Below are 10,490 nucleotides of genomic sequence, written 5' to 3' on the forward strand. Positions count from 1 at the left end.
CTGATCGGGGTTTCTCGGCAGCGCTCCCAAAGTTGCTCGTTAGAGATTTTTTCAGGCCAGTAGATGCCCAGAATACGGCGAAGACAGCGGTTGACGAAGACTTGGAGTCGGTGCGAGATGTCTTTGGTGACCTTCCACGTTTCACACCCATAGAGCAGCACAGACTTGACGTTGGATCCGAATATTTTAAACTTGATTCGACGCATCAACATCCGTGACTGCCATACAGGCCGAAGTTGTGCAAAGGTTGCTCGGGCCTTGGCAATGCGTGAAGTGATGTCCTCTTCAGTACCTCCAGTTTCAGACACGACGCTTCCGAGGTAAACAAACTTTTGATTGGGATTGATATATAGCCGACATTTAACTATATTGACATTTTTTACACTTCCGGCGGGGTTAATTTTTGCCTGTTACCTGTTTCATAAATACGTAGTCAATCTTTGGAGCTAAAGTAAAGTGGGTTCGAATCCCAAATACAAATAGTTTTAAGCTGATAGAGCCTCGATCTAATCACTAGATCCCACCATAGCAAAAAGGTTGATAAAACACATTTTAAATTGCAACTGTTCTAAACAATTATAGTAAAATTTCTATACATTTTACGGCAAATGCAATCGCGGGTAAAACGAATGTAAAATAAAGTAAGAAACATAATTAGAAGTTAAGTGCTTGTAGCAAGAAATAAACGAAGAAACACGTTCGTTGAGATCTGCAATGCGAAAAATTATAGCCTAAGGGGCAAAGTGGGGTAGAATATTTCACCTGAAGGCTACATTTTATTGCTTAGCGCTGTTTTCAAACAATTGCATTAATAGTGAATCAAGGCTTCGCGGCAGCGACGATGACTTAAGTATTAGTCTTAGTACAAGTAACGTTTTATTTATTATTATTTAGACTTTACTTACAGAAGTGAACAGACTTGACTTGAAATGTGTTAAATGGAATTTGAACCGCTGAATTGATTTAACCTAAGTGGAGATAGTAGAAGGTATTTATATATCATATAGGCAGGATTTTTGGGTGCATGATTTTTTAAGTGTTTAACATTTATGTTTACCAAAATTGTCATATATAAGAAGATAAAAAGAAGATAAAAGAGCTATATATATAACATTAGTAGTAGTAGTAGTATTTTATGATGTGTGATGTGGTAAACTTGAAAAAATAAATAAAAAATAGACGTGCACTTTTTGTCGATAAAATTAGTAGGTACACAAAATTTAAGGACTCAACCATTCATATAGGCTACTTTATAAAAATACCGTATGTATATAAGTATTTATTTACAAAATCATTTATTTAGAATTACTCCTTATAAGCACAAATAAGCCTTTAACTTAAATTAGAACTACATATTGTTTTTAACAGCTAAACCTTAGTATTGAGGTTATATGTATAGATATAATAAATTCTTGTCTAGACAACATTTTAGGAATAAAGTCCGGGTTTCAGTGGATGGGGAGCTTTACGGCGTATCTCCGAGCTTGTTTCGTCAGGAGTTCTTCGGAGGCATCTTTAACACTCCCTCGAGGGTTTATTTTGTATATTCGCAACACGAAAGCAGCAATAAAACTGCGTTATCCCGGTCATTATTTAGTCATCACCCAACCGCTCCAAGTCTAAAATAAAATGCAACTGAATGACTTTTATGCCGTGCACCAGCGTAAAATATTTATATTGTCTTACGCTATATTACATTCTAAATCCTACGTAATGTAAGAATCCATACAAAATAGGAATAAGGTCTATCTATTTGTTTCTGTTAGAACCTACATCCGATGGTAACTAAAAGAAGATCGTCTCTTCTGAGTAGTTAACTGGAATAAAAATTTGCGTTGAGGAAAGCATTTTTTTAAATATTAATATATGTATTATATATATATAATTTATCAGGGCACCAACGTGGTTTGGCCTGTAGTTCTTTTCAATAAATGAATTAAAAATAAACATTCCACTCAAAATGGACATCAGGTAGTATGATAAAATAGATAATTTAGCTTGCATAAAAAAATACTACGAAAGAGTATTGCTGTGGTTATATTTACAAATAAATATGTTATTTAATAATGTGCTTTAATTTAATTTTTTTCCTATCTTATAACAACTATTTACGTTTGAAAATAATGCCTGCTCTTAGCTCTCTTTTGGCAACCCGTGCCTAGAAGAGATCGCCGCTAAGCGATTACTCCGCCCGTTGCACTCAGCGTTTAGATTAAGATTTATTGTTTTCTTGTGTGCAAAGAAGTATTACATAATTCTTAAAAATAATATTTAAATAATTTTACTTTCAATTAGGAACGTAAAGTTTAAACTAATATGTCCATTTATTTATAGTGCGAATGCTGTCGAGAAAAGCTAGTAAGGCCGCCGGTCAAGCCAGGTTACGAGCTCACCATTTTATGAGCCTGCCCCGGGCGCTGCTAAATCTTATTTATCCCGGAAAACATAAACCGTAGTCACAGCAAAAATTAATTGGCTTCCACGCTCTTTCTTGTCGCACATTAGGGTTTGCGACTTTATTGTATCTGTTACCCAATCGAGCTTGCTATTGATAATAATAGTGGTTTTATAGGATTTGTTTAGTACTTTTTTATTACTCGGGTTTTATGTTTATTTTCTTCTGATTTTGTCATGAATTCTTACGATTGGCTTATGATTTTTATTATGGAACTAACTGAAGGAAATATGATGTCGGAGTTATTTAATGTTCGTAGTTTTGTCACAAATGTTTGGATAAAATAAGGCAAATCCTCTTTCGGATTTACAGATTAAATTAACACTGCCTGTATATTATTTTATATATAAGTTACAATTATATGGAGCTAGCAGTTACAGGATATTTTTTATTGACGCATTTTAATTTACGTTGGCCTCTTTTAAGCAAAGAATTTTGCTTGTTTAGAAACGTTTTCAGGTCAAAGTACTTGTTCAAGGCGTTTTATTATGAGTGTTATAAAATCTTCAAACATTTTTCGTGAACTAGTAAAATCTTACTGAAATTTTTATACTTGTACTCTCTTATGCGGTTAAAACTAGGAGCCCGGCGTGTTTTATCGCAGTCTGTTCTGCTTTTTATTTTTATGAGGGGACCAAATTTGGCGTGACGCTCCAACGACGGATCATAACCGTCGGACACAGCAAAATGTTTGCAGTGCTATTCGTAAAACAGACGGTGTTTCAAACATTGCATAATATTACCCTCGATTTTGTTTCAAGTTTATTTTCCTTCTGCAATCGCAAACTTGTTTTATGACCTCAAGTTTGGTCTATGCAAACACTATTCTCGAAGACCCATAAAACTTAGTTTGCAGTGTTTTTAACAAAATTAGTGATAAGCGAACAAAAGCGTTGTTTACGGAACTCGGATGTACTTGTGCTTACTCGACACGTTTCGTATGGAATGGAACAATGAGTCTGCAGCGGAGATCACACATGCTCCCATTTTAAGAATACCAATCCAAGTAAATGGGATTGGAGCATGTCCAGATTCAACAAGACGTAATTACAGTAAAATATGATATTACTTTCATAAATAACAGAACAGATGACCTAGAATTTTGTTATATAACGAAAAGTTTGGAATGAACATTTTGATGTAGAAATCCTGTCAGATGTTTTGGCTTTATAACCTGGGCTCGCGATATCCTTGTGAATATCGAAGCCGTACGAGAGTGAGCGTGTAAAATGAAAGACATTGATTGTGATCGAATGGAAAGATGAATCGAATAGATGCTTTTATTAACGCGCCTCAGCATCGCCATTTGGTGATGATGGGGCAATAGCTGAGCGCTTCTTCATCTCCAAGAGACAGCTAAACAATTGTGTACATACATTCTGTACCTGGAGAAAAAATGTTTTGTTTGTTCACATTCTCACCCTCGATTGACACCACGGATATAATGATGACCACTTAATAACGGCTTACTTTTTGGTTGTAATGTAGTTTTGCATTTTGAAATCTTTAGATTCCTTAAGGCGTTACTATTTATAAATCTTCTTTAAAGCAGTAAAATAATACTTGAGTATCAATGCTATACTTAATCTCTAATTATGTTAACTTTATCGATACACCAAATTGTCTAAAATACAAGATAAAACAGTTATACATTAATATCAAACTATTGTTATTAAATATAAGGTCTTCTCTCGGTCTCCTCGTCAAGTCAAGTCAGTGTTGTCCATGGATCGGGAGGGACTTATAGACTAATCTATAAAGAGACCCTCAATTATTTTCCTCCAAAGTAAAATAATAGACGCAGGGTTTAGGGCCCTTACGGCTACAGTAGTAGAGGTTTTCTTTATTTTGCCGATTGTAAGGTGATAATGAGGGACAAAGATGTAGTGCCATAAATTACAATGCATCAGTAAGGCGCCGTTGTTTAGACACCGTATCACAGGCTGCAGTGATCCATTGCGATGGCCGCGTAATCCTAGCTACGGGCTTTGTCTCACGTCCAGCTTACTTTTATTACCGTGCATGGTGGAATAAAACAAAATTGGCGGGAATTTATGGCCCACAGCCCTGTAGGGGTAGAAGTTTTCAATTTGAAACGAATTGTTTGTCGTGTAATAAGGGTATTGTGGGTAATAAGGCAACGCCGCGAGCTTACTTAAAACTACTTTCTTGGTTTTATTACCTGAGTGGGGTGTTGACGAGTTACGCGTATTACTCTACGTATATCAACTACTACGAATTATATACCACGCCAGTACTTTCATACATATTACTTATGTACTATAAATGGTTATATAATTATCAATTATTTAGACATAAGTACTGTGTTTTTCTACGTCTTGAACTTGTGATTTTGTATGATATAAATAAATATATTGGTTAACGTTTCAATTATGTTTTAATACATTTTCATAGCTCATCCTGCTTGCGTTATACGGAATACTTTTCATGAGTGTTATAAAAGATCTATTTTAAATACATTTAGATTAAAAAAATATCATAAATTAATAAACTTCCTTAGAATATTTTAAAGAACAGGATAGTAAAAGTCGAAATCATTTATTCATATAGGTAACACAATGTACACTTATGAACGTCAAAAAAGACAGGATAGGAAAAAGTATCGTAAGAATGACCGAATAAGACAATCGTTTCACAGTATTACATTCCTTGGAGCAATAAATTGGATGCAAAAACGCGTTACCTGGCCCAAACTGAATAAGTTATGAGGGTGGAGGTATTGGTAATGAAACTTGAATGACCCCGGGCGTATAACAGTCTGGATGGAGTTTCCATGTTTACTTGCCGCGTCTGTTTATTCTGTTGCGTTAAGTGCCACTCAAAAAGAGCATGCTTTGAAAGGAGTGTCGTTAGGGTAGAATCACGTTGAGACCTGGTTAATGAAACTTCGTTAAAAATTATTTTTAACACGCAATCTAAATATTTATAAAATGGATATAAGATAGATATTTGTTACCAACTGAAAAACCATAATAGTGTTTGGATTGGTACTGAACAATTTATAAGGTGTAGAGTGTTTATTTTATTAATTATTTATCTCAGAGGTTTCACGCAAATTCGGGGATAGGAAGAATAATAATTGAAGAAAATATTCTAGTCTAAATGAGACAGGAACAAAAAATAAATAAATCAGTGGCTTCAACCTTTTTAGGTCTGCGCCTCAGATTTCTGTATCTGTTTCATGATCATTTGTAAATCTAAAAGTCAAGTAGGTGATCCTCCTCTGCACACGCCGTCGATTTTTTGGATCTAAGGCAAGCCGGTTCACGATGTTCTCCTTCACCGTTCGAGCGAATGTTAAACGCGCACGTAAAGTCCATTGGTACACGGGGATCGAACCTACGACCTCAGGGATGAGAGTCGCACGCTGAAGCCACTAAGCCAACACTGCTCTGGTACAGGAACTTTAATAAGTATTTTTTTAAATATCATTACGATGAGCAAGTAATGATATTTAAATGATACATAAACATGACTAAGTAATTTAAATGAATTTTATTTTGGAGATAACAACATCCGATTATTGTAATCTATCCCTCTCAAGAAGTAACCCTGTCATATTACTAACTGCTACGATATATTTCGTCTTAGAACAATGTAAAGAAAACAAGTAAATAACTCGAGGGAACTCTCACCTAAACTTCCTTGAAGAATGCCAGTTACATAGTTAGTCTCGATTCTCAGGAACTTTCTATTTTTCGATTGGCCGTGTTAGTAAGTTGGAAAATTTAGTTTAGTCAGCAGTTCACGCGGCTACAGCAACTCAATTTCGTAACTTATTTTACATCCAGTGTCCTTATGTTTGCACAACGATTGCATAGTTTGCGAGTTTCAGCGCTCAAACTTGTCTTGTTTCCAACGTATTATTTATGATATAACGTTTACAATGTCTCGTACTGGTATACATTTTTGTATAGTTTGATACGTAAATCCATATAACATGAGTTTATTTTTGTTTGTAGGGAGAAATGTCGGAAATCAAAGTCTTAATTATTGCTTAGTACTATAATATAATGTCTGAAAGAGATCGCTGGTAAGCCGTATCGGTCTTTATTATTTAATTATTATAATCGTATTGAACTTTGCAACGAAGTATTAAATTAATAAATAATAATAGCTTGATTGTGATTATTATAAGTCGCGTGGACTAGATATGGTACAGCGTGATCACATTGCTAAATGTAGATAATTGAATTGTAATTTTAGAATTGTAAAGTCAGTTTGTTTTATAATTTTCGATTCGGCTAAATGAGCGTCTATGAAGCTTGGTGTGCTCACCAAGGCAAGACGGCAAGCACAAACTCGGCCCCACATGGAGTATTCTTAAGAGGCCGATAACGCACTCGAGAGACCTCGCATTGAGAGTGCCCATGGGCGGTATCACTTAAATCCAATGTGTCTCCTGCCCGTTTGCCCCCTGTTCTATTAAAAAACATGCTACACGTTCCTATACAAAATGATTTAACCTTATTATTATAAAGGTGTTTATATAAAAATGTATGTGAAAAGCGCAAAAAAATCAATAGTTCTTATTGTTAGTACTTTGACAATAAAAAACAAGTAATTTTAAGCAAAACTTGATTTCGAACAACCCTATTAAGTAATTTGAGGATTTGTCAAGTTTGACTGGAGGCTAGCGGAAGTCTGTTCTAAACTGTTGCGTTGTCGTGATTGTCGCCTTCGTGGCGCCCTCTATAGTCGAATTTTTAATTAGACGATATCAACTGACGTTTACGGTGTTGTCAGTTTTTAATGAAATAAAAATAGTGTTGTGACAAAGTAAAAACCCCTGAATTAATGATCCGTGATGGCACTAGTCGCCGCGCCGCGCTTTGTAATAAGACGTCAAAAAACTGATTGTAGTTACATAGTACTAGTACCTAACTTATATCAGAGCACTTTTATATAATTTTGAAATAGAAATAATATTCTTTTATTGTTTGAAATGATTGACTATTCACACTCATTGTTCATTCATCTGATTGAACAAGAACTGAACGCATCACTATTACTTTAAATGTGGCAACATTATTTTACTAAGTGACATTAGCTACTGTCAGATAGCTTCGTTTAATTAAAAATTCGACTATAGTGTTACTGTTGTTCTAACTACTTTCACTTTGCCGTTCTATTAATAGTTTTCGTGCTTTCAATTAATGATTTTATCGTTTTAGATAAATTTTATGTAAAGTGCGGAATTAGAGAGGAATAGGAGATATCTTTAAGTAGATTAAGATGCACCGGTGGAGGTGTTGTACTAGAAAAACCTCTCTCAACATGACACATGTTAGAAGAGTTTATATTGTTTAAAATAATTTAATTATTTGTAAAACTATAAAAATGACATCAAACTTATAATTGTTCCTCTTGCCCTTCATCCACTACGCTTACAAAATGTGATCAACTATGCTCACGACGAGCTGGAAAAAGTTTTGGTCCATTAAGGAAATCTTAAAAGGTCAATTTCCTCTTCACCTCAAGAAAATTACTCACACATACGGCTGCCAAACGTGGACTTACAATACAAAAATAAAAACTAAACTAGTAGCACGCCAGAAAGCAATGGAAAGAAGCGTACTTAAAATAAGAAAAATACATAACATTAAAAGCGAAAACATAAGACGAAGAACACAAGTTATAGATGCCTTACATTATGCCCTAAAACAGAAGTGGCAATGGGCGGGGCATATAGCAAGATACACCGATAATAGGTGGACCTTAAAGACAACCGTATGGAAAGGGCCAAGAGGAAGAAGGAGAAGAGGTCGCCCAAAAAAAGGTGGATAGAAGAAATAGAAGCGGTAGCAGGAAACGAATGGAGAAAGAGAGCCATAGGCAGAGTCAGTTGGAAAAAGCTGGAGGAGGCCTTTACCCGTGAAGGGGTTCCGATCGACGGTACTGAAGGAAGCTAGAATATAGAATAACAAGCAAAAGGAAAAAAAATGTATAAAAATGTAAAATAATCTAAGCTGTGTATAATAATTTGTTTTTTTAACATGATTGGAAATAAAACGGGCTTTATTATTATTATTATGCTCACGATGTCTTTCTTCTCCGTATAAGCAAATGTTATTGCGTAAGTTATAGATTCACACTTAATTACTGACCAATAAGACTACTGTGAAAAAATACCTCCGAAAAGGCCTCACGTTTTTTTTTTTTTTTTTATAAAACAGGGGGCAAACGGGCAGGAGGCTCACCTGATGTTAAGTGATACCGCCGCCCATGGACACTCTCAATGCCAGAGGGCTCGCGAGTGCGTTGCCGGCCTTTCAGGAATCGGTACGCTCTTTTCTTGAAGGACCCTAAGTCGAATTGGTTCGGAAAAACCTCAGTGGGCAGCTGGTTCCACATAGTGGTGGTGCGCGGCAAAAACTGCCTTGAAAAACGCTCAGTTGTGGAACGGCGGACGTCGAGGTGATACGGGTGGAATTTCGTATTCTGTCTCGACGTCCGATGATGAAATTCAGCTGCAGGTATTAATCCGAACAACTCCTCTGAACACTCTCCATGGTAAATGCGGTAGAAGATGCAGAGTGACCCCACATCTCTACGCAACGCCAAAGGATCAAGCCGCTCGGAGAGGGATTGGTCGTCGACGATTCGAACCGCTCTGCGTTGTATACGGTCAAGTGGAAGGAGCTGGTACTGGGGAGCCCCCGCCCAGAGGTGAGAGCAGTACTCCATGTGGGGCCGAATTTGCGCTTTATATAGTTGCATGCGGTGGCCCGGAGTGAAGTACGTGAAGGGACTTTTTATTTTAGAACTACGCTTAATTACAATAAACCTACAATTACATTAAGGTGCGTTTTAAAGATTCAAACGGGACAGTTAAAGTGATTTATATTAAAGCGGATCCCAAGAATATATATTTCGAATTACTAAAGCAATCCGGTGTTTAATTCGTAGGCCAGACAAGAAAGATGGGCGGCCAGCGACTCGGTTTAATTACAACAGGTTTATTCTAATTTCACGAAATTCGGATACCCTGCATGTACCGCGGAAAGGGTCTATGACATTTTGTTATTCTATTCATTGCCGTAACAGTATTTTAATTTATTAAAGAATATTTATTGCTTATATTTTTTAGGAAATATGTTAAACAACTGCTGAATCTGTGTAAAAGTACTTCAACTGTGTAACCCAAATGAAAAAGGTAAATGTTTGTATAAATAGTTACGACAGTAGAAAGTGTTAATATTTATGTTCCTAAATACTTTATGAAATTGGTATTAGATGTATTGTATATATAATGAAATAGTAAACAGCACCATTGTGTGTTTACCTTTTAAAATTACCTGGTGCGTATCTGTGGCGGTTCTTGTAAATTAGGATTATCTATGGTACCTGTGGCAGAATCATTTCCAGTAAAAGTTCGATTATTCGATATTTAAATATATATAAATTGAAAGTGACCTTCAGGAACTCAAAGTCGGAGGTCACTGAAGCGTGCTCTCCGAGATGGCCAGGGTACAACAAACGGTTGAAGTTTTCTCTCCCTGGTCGTTACGAGGCGCGAATTGCTCGCGTTACAATTACAACGCGGCCCGCCATATTTATGCCAGCGGTAACCAAATTGCCTGATATTATTCCATCCCATTGAGTGCGAAAAGCGCAAATTAAAGCGATTTTATATTGGATGATTTTCCCCAAGAGCTGGGGAGATATGTTCGCCCCAAGATAAGAAACGGAGGAGATTGCGTTATGAAATAAGAAAGGGATTGCACATTCCAAACAATTGCTAATCCATTTCCGTGTAAACATTTAATTACAGTTTCGCTTTAATCAATTTTATACTTTCATCAAGAAGTAGACCTCACAAGAATCTTAAAATAATAAAAAAATAGTATATAAGGATTAATTCAATAACTATAATGTATTTATGATATTCTTAACTTAATTCCATAAAAAAATAATAACGTAAATTGTTATATTAAATAGACAAATAAAATAAATTCTTATAGTTCCTTTTCACCTTGTATAAGTTCTCAAGAATACTTCTAAAAAGTATTTA

This window comes from Pieris napi, chromosome 15, assembly GCF_905475465.1.
Source record: "Pieris napi chromosome 15, ilPieNapi1.2, whole genome shotgun sequence".
Classification (NCBI taxonomy): domain Eukaryota; kingdom Metazoa; phylum Arthropoda; class Insecta; order Lepidoptera; family Pieridae; genus Pieris; species Pieris napi.